The sequence below is a fragment of the Acomys russatus genome, chromosome 3 (assembly GCF_903995435.1).
Source record: "Acomys russatus chromosome 3, mAcoRus1.1, whole genome shotgun sequence".
Taxonomy (NCBI): Eukaryota; Metazoa; Chordata; class Mammalia; order Rodentia; family Muridae; genus Acomys; species Acomys russatus.
The window spans coordinates 36,741,274-36,760,477 of NC_067139.1; the positions used below are offsets into that span (position 1 = coordinate 36,741,274).

General features: G+C 46.9%; 1 pseudogene; it reads left to right on the top strand.

The window, feature by feature from the left end:
- Positions 1-55: 55 nt before the first annotated feature.
- On the top strand, positions 56-18,384 carry LOC127187059 (uncharacterized; annotated as a pseudogene).
- Positions 18,385-19,204: the final 820 nt, after the last annotated feature.

Below are 19,204 nucleotides of genomic sequence, written 5' to 3' on the forward strand. Positions count from 1 at the left end.
ACACTCCTGCCAGGAGCCCTTTCTGATGAGGAGGCCACAGCTGTGTGAGGTGGCCTGAGCCCTCTTGACAAGTCTCACACTGCACTCCCAGGACTCGGTGGCCTGAGAGCTGCGCTGAGATGCAGAAGATGGAGAATTGTCTCCTTCTGCTGAAAAGCATGAGTGACTCGTGGAGGAGCCCCAGCGCCATGTTCACCGCAATGGACATGACCTTCAGCGTCCTGTGTGGAGTGGGGCTCTTCTTCCTACTAATCCCACTCCTGAAGAATGACCCAGTGTCACCACCACCTGGGAGCAAAGGGAGCACCCCAAGGGTAAGGGAAGCCTTGGTTGAGACACAAAGGAGTGTGCAGTGCTGTTCACTACTGTTACTTTCACATTTGCTAGGCAAGTAGGGAGACAGGTGAGAGACATCTCCAGAAAGACCAGCACCTCATCTGCAGGGGATGGCAGGCCTGGCAGAGGTGAGAGTGGCCCTGAGGTGTCTACCTGAAGCTCTCAGACCATCTGTACAGGGTGGCAGAGTGGTCACTGAGGAAGAGCATGGCTCTGTGAGCACACTGCATTTCTGAGATGGTGGGGACGCAGGACAAGCTCTGAGAAAGGGGCACATGTGTTTGTTTGTGGTGAGCTGATGAGAAGAGGGTGATGAGAACAAGGGCCACAGATCAGGGCTCTCGTCTTCTCTGCTCTGCGGAAGCAAATCTCACCTGACCATGCAGAGGCAGCTGCAGAGCTCAGCCTTGGGCAGGATCCTGTCTAAGGAACACTGACTGGAGACATCCACAGTAAGTGTGGCATAGACAGCTCCTTCTTCTGTTTTTCCAATAAGATGAAATGGAAATGTGTTTATGCACAGTACAAATGAGTCAAGGCTGGATGAGAGAAGCTCTCTGGGAAATGGGGATTTCATGTTATCCTTGACCACAGAGGACAGGCAGCCTGTCTAGCAGAGAAAGGAAGGAGCCAGCTCATTTTTGTTGTTTCTCACTGTCAGGAGGTGAAAAGGGGGCAGAGCAAGACCAGGAAGAGAACTGCTGCTGTGAAAGGTAGGCCTCTGCTTTCCTATGGAGACGATTCCATCAGCCCTGCCCCTCAGTGAGGAGAGCCATGATAAGAGCCAGGCTTCTGAGGACATGAGATGCAGAGCACCAAGAAGGAAGAGGGGGTTGCTGGGCAGCAAATCAGAATCAGGGAAATTGCCCAGGTTCTGTGAAAGAATGAAGCTGTTGTTCCCCTGGGAGTGGTGCTGTCCAGGGAGCACTGTTCAAGGCAGTGGGGTGATGCTGTGCCTCTGTATGGGGGACTCTCTGTGTCACCCAAGAACAGGGAGCTTCCAGCCAGCCAATGACATTTCTTTCAGATGATGTATCCTGTGTTCCTCACAGTGTTGTGAAGGGAATGACAGGGCTTGAGGAGAAACAAGAGAGGTGTAAATGGAGAAATGAAGTCCCTCCATTCCACCTGTGCACTTTAGTGTTCTGGGTCCTTGGACTATGGTAGCTGGGCATTCGAATCCTAACCTGGATGGTCTCTAAGTGGTCTCACTCTTACAGTCCTCAGAATGTAAGCCCTTTGGCACATTCTCCATAACATGAGCATAATTTCCTGGATGTCAACATGGCTGAGAGAGGTTGGAGGATACACAGAATGCATCACAAACTGAGGAAATGTAAAAAGTCTACCACTTGTAAAATTATTCAAACCAGAACTCAGGACATGAGATCAGGGTTTGGGGTTCTGCATACTGGGGATACAGTCTTTTTAGATCTGACGCTAAGGGATATGGGATATTTAGGCAGTGGAGGGGCTATGGGACACAGGTGTCATATTTACGCAGACTGATGGACCTCTTGACCAACTGCTTGGGGCTGATGCTTTTGCCTCCTGTCTTCTGCAGCCTCACCAAGCATCCTTTACTGGACCAACAGAACACCAGATCATTTCCACACACCTAGTCCATAGCACTCAAGAGGCCTGATTCTAAAACCACAGGCACTTACTGAGGGTGATTGCAAAGCAAACAAACAGTCACAGTCATGGCCTGCTTGACTCCATCCAGAAGGTCAATGTCCTGAGCATCCTGCCACAGTCATCTTGCCTTCACAGGACTCCCTACCCAGATCCAAGAATAGAGCACCAAATCCCAAGACTTCCTATGGCCTAGGTGATGTGTTCATGGAGACAGATCACAGCCACCAGACTTGGGAGCATATTGTCCCCAACGACAAGATCGAGAAAAGACTCCCAAGGTGTTTCATCAATTTGAAGACAGGAGAGGACTTACTAGCTCCAGAGCCTAAAGCCTGTGAGAAAGGCTTGGGGGAGTGCAGTCCTCCCCAGCCTGAGGCCTCAATGCTTCCAGCTACCTCAATGATTTAGCCACCACTGGGAGTCAGTCCTCACATGATATGCCAGGAAATGACAGGCTGCCAGAAAGCTGTCTGAAGGAAATCACAAAGAATATTATAAAATATCTGAGCCTTAGCAGGAAAGACAAGGAGCAAGGGGATTCTCTGAAGAACGAAAGCCCTCCCCCACTGTCGACTGTGCAGATGCAGGGGGCAGTCACAAGAGAAGAGCTCTTCTGCACTATGGCCCCTGAAGTACAGGCCTTCATGAATGCTGTGGTACAGACCCTGGTGAACTGGCTAGACCTTAACGTAGAGGACCCACCAAAGGTTCAAGGGCGTAACGTGGAACCTCTGACATCCCATCTGGGTGGCTCTTCCTGCTCCTCTGAGGGTCTCTATAAGCCAGACTAGAAGAAGAATGAGCTGTGATCACACCAGCACCCAGGATCACAACCATCAATCCTTGTACTGGGGAATCAGAGACAAACATCAGTCGGGTGTTGATGCCCAGACAGCCTGTGATCAACATCAGGGCAGAGTGAAGAGAGGAATCGTCTCTGACCATCCATGCAGGCCCATGCAATACAAGTATAGGGTCATGGGAGATGGACAGCAATCAGGCATTGCTGCTCAAACAGCCTGTGACCCAGATCATATCAGAGTGAAGTACCAAATGGTCTGTGGTCCCCATACCATCCCCAAGAGACACAATCCTCCATTTATACCCAGACTGGAGACAAGCATCAGTCAGGTGATGCTGCACAGAGAACCAGGGACCCTAAGAGCATAGGCCAAGGAGCAGGTGCCACCTGTGCCTTTGCTCATCAGGAAGTTTCCCAAAACATATCCCATCTACCCAGACATTGTCTCCTCCATATTCCTGGTAATAAACATTGAATTTCTCTCCTGCAAAAAAAAAAAATTTTTTTCCTATTGGAACTCCTCCTATTGGCTCCTTCTCAGATCGGCACCGCTTCCTAGCTCATGTTCATGTCTCCTTTTTCTCTTTTCTTTCATTGGAAATAGATTATTTTCGCATACAATATACCCCAAGTACAGTTTGCCCTCACTCTGCTTCCCCCAGCTACTCCCTACCTCTCCTTCCAACCATATCCACTCAATTTCTGTCTCTCCTTAGAAAAGAACAGGCGTCTGTTCTAAGAAATAACCACCGTTGGCAGATCTCTGTAAGTTCGAGGCCAGCCCGGTCTACAAAAGTGAGTCCAGGACAGCCAAGGCTAAATGGGGGAAACCCTGTCTCAAAAAAACCAAAAGCAAAAACAAAAACCCAGAAATAACCACCATACATGACAAAATAAAATGTGTCACATATAAATTGGACAAGGCAACCCCACAGAAGGGAAAGGAGCGTTAAGAGCAGGCACAAGAATCAGAGACCCATTCTTTCACACTTTCAGGTGTCCCATAAAAATACTAACCTGAAAGCTATAATATATCGACAGATGACCTGGTGCAGACCTATAGGCTTTGAACTTTTTCAAACCTGCTTTATTTGTGGTTTTTCAATGCTTATACATCCCTTTCAACCTACCCACCCTAGGTAGGAGAGAAAAGAAGTTAATGGGAGCAGGAGAAGTTGGCCTTTTTAGACTCAGTTCCTTGGAGCTGGCTTAGTTGGCAGGATTCCAGCAGATGGGTTAAACAGCACACCAGCAATTCTGCAAAGGTGGCTGCAACCACAGCAGGGAGAAACTGAAATAGCAGTTGGAACCTGGAGCATCAAGGTGTTCTCTCCAGCGTTTGTCTCTAAGAACATCTGAAAATGCAGCGATGAACAGCAAAACAATAGCAAACTATGCAAAGACCAAAAAGCCCAGCTTCTTGTTTAGATAGATAGATAGATAGATAGATAGATAGATAGATAGATAGATAGATACATACATACATACATACATACATACATACATACATGATAGATAGATAAATAGATAGATAGATAGATAGATAGATATCATCTCAGAGTTTATACTAGAATGTGAGTCAGCAAAGACCATGTCTCTGCAAGAGGCAGTTCATCTTCCAGTAAACCAACATCATGTGTTTTCTCACAAGTCTGTTTCCAGAGGACAAACACCACACACCCTCACACAAGTCTGTTTCACATCCCACACTGGGATCAAAACAAAAACATTTTTATATCCACTACATAAACCTGTGCAGGCTCTGTTCTTGTTGCTTTAGTCTCTGTGAGTTAATAGGAGCCTCCACCCACTCTGGCTCTTACACTCTTTCCATCTCCTCTTCCATTGGGTCTCCTGAGATTTGAGGAGAGGGATTTAATGGAGACATCGCATTTAGAGCTCTATGGAGACATCACATTTAGATTTCTGTTTCATATCTCTCTCTCTCTCTCTCTCTCTCTCTCTCTCTCTCTCTCTCTCTCTCTCTCTCCTCTCTTTCCTCTCTCCCCTCTCTCCTCTCTCTATCTCTCATCTCTCATCTCTCTGTGTGTCTCTGTGTGTCTCTGTGTCTCTGCGTCTCTCTGTGTCTCTGTGTCTCTGTGTCTGTCTGTCTGTCTGTCTGTCTCTCTCTCTCTCTCTCTCTCTCTCTCTCTCTCTCTCTCTCTCTCTCTCTCCTCTATCACCTATCTTTCCTTCCCTCTCTGTGTAATGGCTGGCTGTGGGTCTCTGCATCTAAGTCAGCTGCAGGAGGAAGCATCCCTGATGACTAGATAAAGCACTGAACTCTGAGTATTGCAGGATACCATTAGGAGTCTTCTATTGATCATGCTGTTGTCTTTAAGTGCACTGGATTCTATCTTGCAGTGATGGAGGGCGGAAAGGTCAACATCTGTCTCCCTTAGTGTAGCTTCTGGAGGGGATGGGCACAAGGGGAAGGCACAGTCCTCTGGTGTCATACTCACCTACTTCCATCATTGTGCAGTTAGTGTTAATCATCCCATCATTACAGAGAGAAGCAACCAAAGTCTTCAAGTTCTTTTTGGATGAGCCAACCCTATGAAGATCACACTCTAAAGTCTACCTCAGTATCTTTTCCCTGATTTATACCATGGTGACCTGGATGTTGCTGTACATATTGGTGTGCAGAGACACCAGAGAGTAACTTTCACAAGTCTCAAAGTCAGAGCACGAGTGTGCGGGTGATTTGGCATCCTTGCATTCATAGTTGGGAGAATCCTGTCCAGTGGGTGCCTATGTACGGAACAGAAAGCATCCAGCCCTTGCAGCCCCAGCTGAACCTGCTGCAGGCTGAGGAGGAGCTAAGCTTTCCAACACCATTTCCTGGATGACAGGGAAATATCGCCTGCCCTGATTCTTGCCTTGTTCTCTGAATACAGCAAGAACCAGGAAGTAATCTACAGAAAATGAGCCCATGGGTATGATGTTTAAGGCCCCAGTTCCATATTTTAGTAAATATATTTCTGAGAAGAGAGCCAATATTCAAAAGGGGTAAATGTCTTCATTCCAGTGGGATGTGCAGTTAATCTCTGCAAGTGCAGTTTGACAGCACAATATCAGTTATTCCTCTGTCATGGAAATGAGGTTGATTTTGTTCAGTTATGGTGCTAAGGGAGAACTGGGGCTGTGTTCGGCTCAGCAAATACTCCAGTGACAAGCTCTATCCCAAGCCCAAGAAATGCAGCCTTAGCTCTTGGGAAGAAATTTCCCCATTAAAATGATGCAAAGGTCACTTTATAGTCACTTGTGATTTGACTCTATCCAAGACCCTTATAAGAAAATTTATGAACATCTCATTTGTTTCTTATTTGTAAAATGATGAATAAAAACCTATGTCCTTGTGCTAGCTTCCTTCTGATGACACAGATGTGTCATATAATTATAAATTTACATTCTTAAAATACTTAATATTGCTAAAAGGCCATGGAGATTCAATTATAATCAAATCACAGCAGGCTTTCCTCACAGAAATAAACAAGTTGATTCCAGAGTGGATGTGAAAATTCAAATGACCTAAAGCAACCAGAGAAGTTATAAAAGAACTAAAGGTGTCCCATTACCTCAAGGACAAAGGAAAATTGAAGCTACAGAGAAGGTGTGACATTAGCAGAAAGACAGGCGTGTATGTAGGTCAGTGCAACTGCAGACCGAACCAGTGCATAATTAGTGCATAGTTGATCTGAAGATGCTATTTTGGGAAATGAAAGGTTTCTATTTCAGCAATGCAGAAAGGACTGTCAACTACAAAATAGTGTACTTGCACTGGACAGTGAATCATGATCCCAACATACTTACCCATGTCCCATTTTCCATTTTGACTTGCAGGCTCTGTGAGAGATGGACACTGTCTGCTGGGTGAGACCAATGCATTGTAGGATGATTTCTACTGCAGCTTGGCTTCAGGTGCTTCCTTCTGGTCACAGATAGCTGTCTTTCTTTCTTTCTTTAGTTTTTCAAGACAGTGTTTCTATGTGTAGCCTTGGCAGTCCTGGACTCACTTTGTATACCTGGCTGGCCTTGAACTCACACTGATCCGCCTGCCTCTGCCTCCCACATGCTAGAATTAAAGGAGTGCGCCATCACACCTGGATACTGGTGACTTTCTTATGTACTATTCAGGCATGTAACTAAAACCAAAAATATAAAATCATTTAAAGAAAACAAGTGAATCTTTAAGTCTGAAGGAAGTCATTCTATATAAGGCAGAAAAGTGAAAGCCAAGACAGATAAACTTGATGACATAAGAAAAATGGTCATGTGTGGGCATGTGCAATTGTATGTGGGTGTCCGTGTAGGTTTGTAGACACATGAGTGTGAACCCAGGGGTCAACTTTGAGAGTCATTTCTTAGAAGCCATATTGTTTTTGAGAAAGGGTTTCTCTGTGGGACGCGGGGTTCATCAATTTGGCCAGGCTGGCTAGTGAGGCTCACTGTGTTCACATCCCCAATGCCGCCAGGATTACAAACCCACATTGCCACACACATAGCTTTTCACGTGGCATCTGTGGATTGAACTCTTCTGCTTCAGTGGCACCCGCTTTATTGTCCACCTCCATGTGCCTTCAAATCAAGTTCTCTCTAAGTGCCATAAAGTGCAGACAAATGGATGCAACAATATATGTGATAAATATGCATGATATAAGATCAAATAAAAATATATGTCCTAGGAAGTGGGACAAAGGTTCAGTGAAGACATTTTAAAGGTAAGTATTGACTAGAAAAAGGCCACACTCCACCTGGGTAATTTGGTGGGGAAAGTCGATTAAAATCCACCATGATGACCCCTTTCCTGAACATACAATGAGAGTGTTCAGCACGCGAACTCTGAGAGTCACAGATACATGGGAACTTGTGGTGGGAGTGTGAGCATAGCTGGTCTTAACCTTGGCTAGTATGGCTCTAGATGCAGGAGCCAAAGTTGAAGTATGAAGACTCAGCTTGTGGCAAGTCCCGTGCGTTTTACACCCCTCCTTGAGAAGCTGGGAAGTTTAAGTCAAAGTTCCTCATTTTCAGAGTCTTCCGTGAGCACCTCCCTGTGAACTCCAGGCCTTCACCTTCCTCAGCGGTGTTGGACTCATGAGGGCCCTCGACACTGGGTTCCAATCTTAAGCATCAGTGACCTCAGAGATGTGCCAGTGTGGACTGCCATTCTACCCAGCCTGGCCGGTTCTACTCACAGAAAGATGGACCCCAGGATCACCTTCTGCCCACAGGATACTACAGCATAAGAAAACCCTGACATGAATAGAAACAGATGCTGAGACTCACAGCCAAACATTGGGCAGAACGCAGACAGCCCTGTGGAAGAGTGGGAGGAAGGATAGAAGAGCCTGGAGGGAACAGTAGCTCACACGAAGACCAACAGATCAGCTAACCTGGTCCTGAGGGGAGCGGGCAGCTGTGGGCTTGGAGAAACAGAAACATCAACCAAGGACCATGTTCCAACTGGACCTGGGCCACATATGTATCTGATGGGCAGCTTGAGCCTCTTGTGGGTCCCATAGTAACAGAAGGGGGAGCCCTGTCTGACAAGGACTTTTTTGCATGTTTTCTGTCACTTCTGCTTGGTGGGGCTTCCTCACCAGGCCACCTTGGTAGAGGATGCATTCAGTCCTGATGTGACTGGACATGCTAAGATTGGCAGGTGGGGGAGAGCTTCCCTTTTCTCAATGAAAAAACATAACTGATGTGCATATATACACATTAAATTCATCTCAATCCACTAATTCAAACATTAGGCCCTACTTAATGCTAAAACACAAATAGACACAAGTCACAAACCCTCTGAGTTGCCAAACTCCCCCACAAAGCCATCAAGCTCACCACAGTCTAAAGGAGAATTCTCACCTCCAGCTCTCATGTCATCCAAATCCAAATCAAAACACACATTTCCTCACATTCTCAGACACACAGGCTCCTTAAAAGACACAGACACACACACACACACACACACACACACACACACACACACACTTCATTCCATAACAAATAAATCATATACAGCTTAATAATAGTCTTTGCTGTGATTTTTTTTCTCTCGTCTGATCTCACACAATGATTTTTGTGATTATTTCCACTATTGAGTTCATTAGAAGACACAAGATTGAATTATAAAAGGCCTATTATTCAGTTATTCAAAGTTGCTAACGTCACTGTCCATTAATAGAACTTTAACATGAAGGCTGGCTGAACTTTCTGCTTACATGGGAAACTGTGATAATCTTAACCACACTAGGAGGGAGATGCCTTCTGGGGCAGAATCCTTCAGAGCATCCTGGAAGCCTGGAGCTCCAGAGAAAAGGAGAGACAAACAGTGCACTGTGGGTGCTTCCAGGCCTTGTCACAGAACCTGTGTGGCCATCCCTCTTAAAACCAGGGATTATGACCATTTCCAATCTTTGCATTCAGCATCCTCACCCAAAAATGTTGAAGAGGTCTGACCTAAAACAACCCCTCCCCTGCTGGCCACAGAGCTTTGGATCACATTTGTCTCCTCAATGCTTTCCAAGAGCAGTGAGTCATCTCCCAGACCATCTGAAAGTTACATTTAAAAACACTTCTAGAAAATAATTCAGACCCAGGAGATGTGCCAGACTCTGAATGTGCCCAGTCCTTTCTGTGACCTCCACTGTGTGAAGTTCACCTGCGTCACACTGAGAGGAGGTGGACATGGGAGTAACCCTGCACCACCACACCTTTCAGTGTAGCTGGCTCTTTACAGAGAACAGAGGCTCCATGCAGAGCCCTGTGGAGGTGAGCTGTGCAGCACCTCTGGACACCAGGCTCTCTCCTCACAAAGCGAGAGCAGAGATTAGCAGGGACCAGTTCAAACTCAGGTGTCAGGGCCAAGCTGATATCCCTGCTGGAGCTGCTCAGAGTGGTGGTTCTCAACCTGTGGGTCGCGATCCTTTTGAGGGTTGTATATCAGATATAGTTTGTATATCTTGTATTTACATGACAATTTTCAGGAATATCAATTTTACAGTTATGAAGCAGCAACAAAATAATTTATGGTTGGGGGTCACCACAACATGAGGAACTGTGTGAAAGGGTCTCAGCATTAGGAAGGCTGAGAACCACTGCCTTAGAGGAAGGAGATTGGGCACAAAAGACAGAAGGGAAAGAAACAACATTATTCTTTTCATTAAATGGCTCCTGTTTGCACTGAGTGAAGTGAACATAACTTCCCAGCAGTATTTGAGCATGATGTCTAAAGAAATGGCTTCCAACCTCAACCCCTTCCATGTGTGCCCTGTGCCCAAGGACTGGCAACAAGTCTCAGTGTCCACTGTGGTATTCTTAGGCACACTGAGACAGGCACTTCTGGGGCAGACCCCTTGAATATATCCTTCCACTAGTTTTAGCATTCACCATATCAGAGAAAGCTGAGCATTGCCACAGGCAGTTGTGTCTGTCATTTCTGTTTTTGTTTTTTTTTTTGTTTTTTTGTTTTTTTGTTTTTTTTGTCATTTCTGTTCTTAAGGTGTGTGCAGCAGGAACTTAAATTGAGCATGCCCAGGAGTGCACTAAACTCTTCCTTAAGCATGCTTAGGAATGCAGTGAACCCCTGTACTGAGGATTCTCAGGATACCAGGGTCTTCCTCCATGGAGCATGGAGGACCACGCATCGACCTGTTTGTCCAGGCTCCCTGAGTAAAGTCTCCGTGCTTAACTGATGGAGCAGAGCATGGCCTTGCAAATACGATGCCTGTGTTCTCCTCACTCCATCAGCTAATACACCTCTCTTCTCTCTTTTCTCTCAGTTTCTGCTTTTTCTGTTGCAAATACAAGTCAGGAGCTTGGATGATGGGGCCATGCTTGACCAGCATGAGCATAACATTGTGGCTGGTGATGCAGGAAGCTACAGGAGCAGGGAACTAGGAGCTAAAATCAGCACCTGCAGGAAGGGTGCAGGAACTTGTACCCTGAGTTCCACTGGTGTCCGTGTGGGAACAGGCTCACATCCCCATGGCGCTCAGGCCTGGCTCCTTTCTGTGCCTCTCAGTCCTTGTGAGGCTGATCCTTGCTCCCCACAATTCAACAACCACAGAGATGGATGGGTTTTTTCTTCTTCATCACTTGAAAGTAGGACAAAGGATGGAGACTGTAACTTTTAAAATACTGCACTTACTCAGTACTGAGTCCTATCAACAGCATCCCTTATCCCCTTTGTAAATGCATTTTGGGTCAGGAAAAGCCATTCTCAATATGAGCCAGACCGGGAGAGGTGGCCAAGCTCTCCTTGGGAATCTGAGAGTAATTCTGAAGGAGTCATCACATTGAGCTATTGCTGCTTCCTCTACCTGGAGTCAGAACTGCGTATCTTTGCACTGAGGTCAGGATCTCACTGAGCTCCACATTCATTCCCTGCAAACTTAAGTCCCTAGGAAACTGTCTAACACATGTCAGCAAGATCTCCCACATCTGACTGCACGTTTGCTGTCCTTACTGAACAGACATCACTACAAACATATTGATGGCACAAGCACATCCACAGACACCCCCTTCCTACCTGTCCAACATGATACACTAGGTACAATGACCCCCCCCAGGGCAAACCCTGCTGCCACCTCGCACACACAGCAAACTATGATGCCCTTCTAGATACCACCCAACTGCTGCTGGACCACCGCACACTAGGAACGGGGCTCGGAACCAGGTCCTCTTTAACATGGCTCCCCAACATTGACACTAAAAATAAACTACTATTCTTTAAGCCATGTTAACTAGACTCATCCCTGTTCACCTACCTTCTAAACTTACAGGTATCAGGGCTCTTTGACACCTCCCTCAATGACAACCCACATGCAATGCCAGATATCAGGCACTAGTGGATACCTTTCCATGCCCACTGCCACCCGACTTATAGGCCTCCCTATTGCCACCTCATGTCACATACGGGTACCAGGCTCTGCTTGAAGCCTCCTTGATGGCTGACACAACATCAGACCCTGATGGACACCCTCATATCTCCACCATCTATAAACTTCTGGATATCAGGGCTCTGTATTAACCATTCAGCCAACGTTTAGGGATTTATGCAAAAATGAGAAACACATGTATCTCATTTGTGTGAAAATAAGTGGCTTTCATCTTTAAATAAACAGTAAAATGATATACATGCAATATTATTTTAAAAACAAATTGATAGTGTTTTACAGTAAATATTTGATTGGCACACTTTTATTACAAATACAGACATTCTTCGGGGCGTGTGAACGGTTTTTTTGGTTGAAAACAGTCATGAGTGGAAGAAGCTCAAAGCATCCCTGCTCTTCACCACAGAGAAAGACAGCCTGCTGCCCTGTGGGTCACAGAGAAACTGTCAATCACCATGGTACTGGAAATCCTCAGGTTTATGGGAGATGGGCACTGACACTGGGCCCCCAGATTCCCCAACGTCAGAATGTACTACTACGAAAATGCCCCACAGGCCCCACAGAGCCCTTTGCCACCCAGCTTCAGAGTGTGAGCTATCCTGAGTCCATAGGACCTGAAAGAGCCATGGCGGTATATGTGGGGTGGCAGCCCTGTGGTGTTCAGCCTGCTACCCAGCAATACATTCAGGATGACCCCTCTATGGACCACCATCTTTAATACATGTTATAGATAAGAGATTTCCAGATGTGCCACCTTCCTGCCATCAAACTCCAGAATATACTGCTTGGTGCCAGGCCCTGCTAGAGTGAAGAGAACCAAGACCCCCTGTTCAGATGTAACCAATAGTCCACGCGGCCGGGAGGGAGGACTGGTGCAGAACCTCTCACATGCACTCTGGTGCCCATGGTTTTGTTACTGCCCCTTAGCAAGATGGCAGAAGACACACAGAAGAAGCAGATGCAGGCTGTCCTGATGAGACCTAATAGACTGTAGCCACACAGTGGGGGTAGGAGAGTGACCCCTATCAGAGGTCTAGGGGAGGGGAATAGGCAGAACAGAAAGGGTGGGAAGATAAGTGCAAGGGATAACAATTGGGGTATAATGTGAATAAATTATAATAAATAATATATACATTTTATCAAAAAGCACTGGCTGAAGTCAGTTCTTAGCACCCATGTGGCAGCTCACAACTGTCTATAGCTCCACTTCCAGAGTGATCTGACACCTTTACAAATATATATTCAAGGAAAACACACATGGGGAAAAAATAGAAATGAAAAATGAATGAATAAATATAAAGAAAAATAAAATACTGATTTCAATACTACAATATTATCATGCAAATGAAAAAGTGAAACTTTAGGCTTAAAGTATACAACTGGTTGAGGTTGAAACATTTCATGTTATAATAATGAACAAATATGGACCTGCAGACAGAAGACATCCTGAAAGCTAAAATCCCTGAGAAACAACTCTGGTCACATAGAAAACCCACTTTATCAAACACTATGAACCTCATGGACTCAAGCAGACATCTTCCAGGAGGCAGAGATGCTCTGCGGTTCAGAGAGAGGGAACATTATATGGATGGAGCTCTATCTCTGCATCCAGAAGGGTAAAGCAGGGAAATCAGGAGGCAAGAGGCTCTGCTGGGATGGAGGCTGGGGAGAGGGTGTGGCACATGCCCGCAAACACACACACACACACACACACACCACACACACACACACACACACACACTCCTGCCAGGAACCCTTTATGATGAGCAGGCCACAGCTGTGTGAGGTGGCCTGAGTCCTCTTGACAAGTCTCACACTGCACTCCCAGGACTCGGTGGCCTGAGAGCTGCGCTGAAATGCAGAAGATGGAGAATTGTCTCCTTCTGCTGAAAAGCATGAGTGACTCGTGGAGGAGCCCCAGCGCCATGTTCACCGCAATGGACATGACCTTCAGTGTTCTGTGTGGAGTGGGGCTCTTCTTCCTACTAATCCCACTCCTGAAAAATGACCCAGTGTACCACCACCTGGGAGCAAAGGGAGCACCCCAAAGGTAAGGGAAGCCTTGGTTGAAGCAAACTGGAGCGTGCATTCTGTAGTTCAGTACTGGTTCTTTCACACTGGCTAGTCAAGTAGAAAGACAGTTGAGAGGAAAGCTCCAGAAAGTCCAGCTCCTCATTCTACAGGGGCTGGCAGTCAAGACAAATGTGAGAGTGGCCCTGAGGTGTCTGCCTGAAGCCCTCAGACCATCTCTACAGGGTGGCAGAGAGGCCTCTAAGGAAGAGCATTGCTACATGAGCAGACTGCATTTCTGAGACAGTGGGGACACAGGACAATTCTGAGAAAGTGGCATCTGCCCTCTGCTCAGACATAAGTTTTTGTTTGTGGTGGGCTGGTGTGAAGAGGTGATGAGACCAAGGGCCTCAGATCAAGTCTCCAGTCACCTTTGGTCTGAGGAAGCACATCTCACCTGACAGTCCACAGGCAGAAGCAACACTCAGCCTTGGGCAGGATCCTGTCTGAGGAACACTGACCTGGGACATCCACAGGAAGTGTGACACAAAAAGGCAGCTCCTTCTATTTATTGTTTTTTCAACAAAACCAAAACGAAATGTGTTTATGCACAGTACAAATGAATCTAGGATGGATGAGAGAAAGCTCTCTGGGAAATGAAGATTTCATGTTATCCTTGACCACAGAGGACAGGCAGCCTGTCTAGCAGAGAAAGGAAGGAGCCAGCTCATTTTTGTTGTTTCTCACTGTCAGGAGGTGAAAAGGGGGCAGAGCAAGACCAGGAAGAGAACTGCTGCTGTGAAAGGTAGGCCTCTGCTTCCTATGGAGACGATTCCATCAGCCCTGCCCCTCAGTGAGGAGAGCCATGAGGAGAGCCAGGCTTCTGAGGACATGAGATGCAGAGCACCAAGAAGGAAGAGGGGGTTGCTGGGCAGCAAATCAGAATCAGGGAAATTGCCCAGGTTCTGTGAAAGAATGAAGCTGTTGTTCCCCTGGGAGTGGTGCTGTCCATGGAGCGCTGTTCAAGGCAGTGGGGTGATGCTGTGCCTCTGTATGGGGGACTCTCTGTGTCACCCAAGAACAGGGAGCTTCCAGCCAGCCAATGACATTTCTTTCAGATGATGTATCCTGTGTTCCTCACAGTGTTGTGAAGGGAATGACAGGACTTGAGGGAGAAACAAGAGAGGTGAAAACTGGAGAGACAATGGCCCACATTCCACCTGTGCAGTGTCAGGATTCTTGGTCCTTAGACTACGGCAGCTGGACATGTAAATCCTAGCTTGAATGGGCTCTAAGAGGGGTCACTTCTACAGTCCCATGGAAAGTAAGTCCTTTGACACATTCTCCATAACATGAGCATATTTTCCAGGTGGTAGACATGACAGAAAGCATTCAGAGGATGCTCAGAATACATCACGCCCTGGGGAAATATAGAGAGTCTAACAGTGTGAAATTATTCAAACCAGACCTCAAGATATGAGATCAGGGAAGCCAGCCCTTCATATTAGAGATACTAAGCAGTGTGGGATTGGAACACAGCCCTGTTCCATCTGACGCTAAGGAATCTGGCCTAGGGAGGCAGTGGAGGGGCCTCTTGACCATCTGCTTGCGGTTGATGCTTTTGCCTCCTATCTTTGCAGCCTCACCAAATATCCGTTAACAGACTCCACGCCACACCATTTTTGGAACTCTAATAAGAAACAGCTTCCCCTCTCTCATATGCTGTCTTACTGGAAAGTTTTTGCAGGGTCTTATACAGCAGAAACGTAGCCGACTTTTCCGGGTCAAGTCCTCTGTGCTCTCTGAGTCGGTGGTGGCTACAGCCTGGCTTTCCAGGACACGTTCCTCTGCAGGACATAAGACTGTGAGGTTCAGTGATGCACATGACCCTCCCTCAGCTCTTCCTCAGACTCAAGGACCTCCACAGCAGCTTTCCCAGGCCCAGCCCTTGCCCCAGCAACCTATGACATGACACTTCATAGATGTGACTGAGGTCCAGGAACTGGACAACCTACTAAGCGCTACACCACACCTAACACCTTCTTCATCCAAAAGTAGGACCTGTGGAAGAGCACATCCTACCACTGACACAAGGACACGGGCATCCCTCCCTGCTGAAAATCAGCCCTGACTGCAGTGACTTAATTGGAAAGAAACTCTAGATTCCAATATCCAAAGAAGGCAAGCAGCCATCAGCCAGCCCCCTGACAACTTGCCCTGGGGCATTCTGTCCATTGAAGCTATCAGGTCAGCTGCCATCCTTCCTGAGCACTGTCAGACCCTCTAGCACCAGGAAGAGCCACAGAATGGAAAAACAAGGTGACTAAGATGGGAGATGAGGAACACCCATCAGATCCTTCCCAACCAAAGAAATGAAGATTCAGGGACAGTTCCCAGCACAGTCGTTGGCAGTCCCACAACAGACCCAACCTCTCCTACCCTGCCCTGCCCTCCATCCTTGACTCCAAAATCTGCAAGTTGAGACATATGATGTGGCCCATGCCCTGGGGCATGCCCTTAAAGAAGGGGCCAGCAAAAGGTAACACACATGAATCCATTAAGAAAGGCCTATGTGATGGGGCTGAATACCCACATTATAATTCAAGCAACATACCTGTGAAAATTCTGGAACCCAGAAACCCTGCAATGAGGACAGATCAGCTGTCCTATGTGGACACCACCCAGGACCTTTCCTTCCTTGACCCAAAGACTCAGATGAATCTGGAATCAAATATTAAGAAGCTTCCTGTGTAAGGCAGAGGGAGACCATCTCTACAGACTCTTGAGTCAAGGATCTCATCCCACCAGCGCTTCCAGTCTCATCCCTTCCCTAGCGTTTCTTTCTCTCCTAACCCACCTGTGTTTCCTAGTCTGGATACTATCCCAAGGCTGCCATGATCCTGGAGAACTTGCATCCCTGAGATCCAAGAGGAACAGGGGGAGAAACTGTACCAGCCACCAGGCTACAGATGCCTCTGTCTGCAAAAGCACCTTCAGAGGTTCAGGAGACCCAAAGAGCTTGTCCACCTGCTGACAGCCAATGTCCTCAATGGCCCATCCAGATGCACAACAGAGACACCTGAGTGCTAAGACCCGTGCTTTCTGCTTCCAGGCAAAAGCCCAGCAGAGCAAGACTATCTGAGGAACTGAAGGAGGCAGCCTGCCTAACTGCCAGCCCAAGAATGGCCAAGCATGCACCATGGAAGTGGTATGAGACTGTGACCTCAGGGCATCCCTGCTGGAGTGAGACAGTGATGGGCCATCAAAAAAAAAGGGGGGGGGGAGGCTGGATCCACCTCTTAAGTGGCCAACAAAACTAAAGATCAGAAGTCAAAAAAAAAAAAAAAAAACACATCCTGTGTGAAAAGTGAGTCAGGGATCCAGGGAGATTCCCAATAGCCAAACCATCAACAACAATTTCAGAGACTTTGAGGATGTAGATGCCAACAGAAGCCCAAGCCATTTCCAAGCACTTAGTCAACAGCACTCAAGAGGCAGAGCTCAAACCCTTAGGTGCTTACTTAGAGTGAATTCAAATCAAAGGAGCAGCCACAGTCATGCCCTGCTGGGCTCCTTCCAGTGGGTCAAATCCTGTGCATCCTGCCACAGTCATCTTGCCTTCACAGGACCCTCTACCCAGATCCCAGAATAGATCCCCAAATCCCAAGACTTCCCAGGGCTAGGTGATGTGTTCCTGGGGAGAGATCACAGCCAGGAGTCTCAGAAGCTCAGAATCCCCAAAGACAAGATTCCAGAAAAGACTCTCCAGGAATTTCTTCCAGAGAATTTATGTGATCCAGACCCAAAGGCCAGGGAGAAAGACTTGGGGGAGTGCAGTCCTCCCAAGCTTGTGGCCTCAGTACCTCCACCCAGATCAAGGGTATATCAACAACCGGGAGTTGTTCCTCCCTTGATAAACTAGGAAAGGGACAGGCTCTGCCAGAAAGCTGTTTGAAGGAAATCACAAAAAAATAAAAATAAAAATAAAAATAAAAAAATAAAATAAATAAATCTACAATATCTAAGCCTCAGCACAAAAAACAAGGATCACGGGGATTCTCTGAAGGGTGAAAGCCCCCATTGTAGACTGTGCAGGCACAGGAGGCAGTCACAAGAGAAGAGCTCTTCTGCACTATGGCCCCTGAAGTACAGTCACTCATGAATGCTGTGGTACAGACCCTGGTGAACTGGCTAGACCTTAATGTAGAGGACCCACCAAAGGTTCAAGGGTGTAATGTGGAACCTCTGACATCCCAGCCGGGTGGCTCTTCCCGCTCCTCTGAGGGACTCTATAAGCCAGAGAATAGCAGACCAGAGAGAAGAATGAAGTGTGATCACACCAGCCCCCAGGGTCACAACCATCCTTTCTTGTACTGGGAAATCAGAGACATTAAATCAGTCGGGTGTTGGTGCCCAGACAGCCTATGATCAACATCAGAACAGAGTCAAGAGAGAAATAGTCTCTAACCATCCATGTAAGACAAATATAGGAGCATGGGAGAGAGACAGCAATCAGGCATTGCTACTCAAACAGCCTGTGACCCAGATCATATCAGAATAAAGTATCAAATGGACGGTGGTCCCCATACCATCCCCAAGAGACACAATCCTCCATTTATACACAAAGAGACTGGAGACAAGCAGCAGTCAGGTGATGCTGCACCGAGAAATAGGGACCACAAGCAGACCCTAAGAGCATAGCCTAAGAGCTGGTGCTACCTTGGCCTTTGCACACCAGGAAGTTTTCCAAAAGATGTCCAATCTGTCTAGCCATTTTTCTGATGGTTTCTTGGTAATACACATTGACTTTTTCCTTGCAAAGAAATTTTTTGGATCACATTTGTCTCCTGTATGCTTTCCAAGAGCATCATGTCGTCTCCCAGACCACCTCAAAGTTACAATTAAAAACACTTCTAGAAAAAAAAACAAAGAGGCCCAGGAGATGTGCGCAGACTCTATATCTAGAGTCCTTTTATGACATACACTCTGTTAAGTTCACCTACTTCAAACTGAGAGGTCTGTTTATAAAGGTCACTCTCCAAAGAAAGATCGCTCTACCAACAAATGTTACCCTGCCAGCAAAGACAGTTCAGAAACCTTTTTAAACATTTCACTATACCTTTGAGGCTTGATAGTCTGGTTCCCCTAAATCTCTTTTCCTTTCCCAAACCTCTGGCACAACGGGAACTCCACTGACTCCTACCAGGAAGAGGCTCCTGCCCAGCAGCGTCTGCTGCCACTCTCGGGATTCTCAGTCCATGTCCCCACTCAAACATGTCCTAGGAACCCTCTTGTCACAACACACACTGACACTGCTGTCTCCCAGCACCGTGATGATGATCAAATGAGACACACAACATCAAATAGGAAGCAGACAAGCTTTCTTTAATGAGGTGCAGCAACCACACCCCACACATAAGAGCACTTGCTCCTTCAAGTTACGATCTGTTTGTTCCCAGTGAAACCCATCATCAGTGGGAGCATCCAAAGTCTGACACCTGTTACCACCCAAGCACTAGAG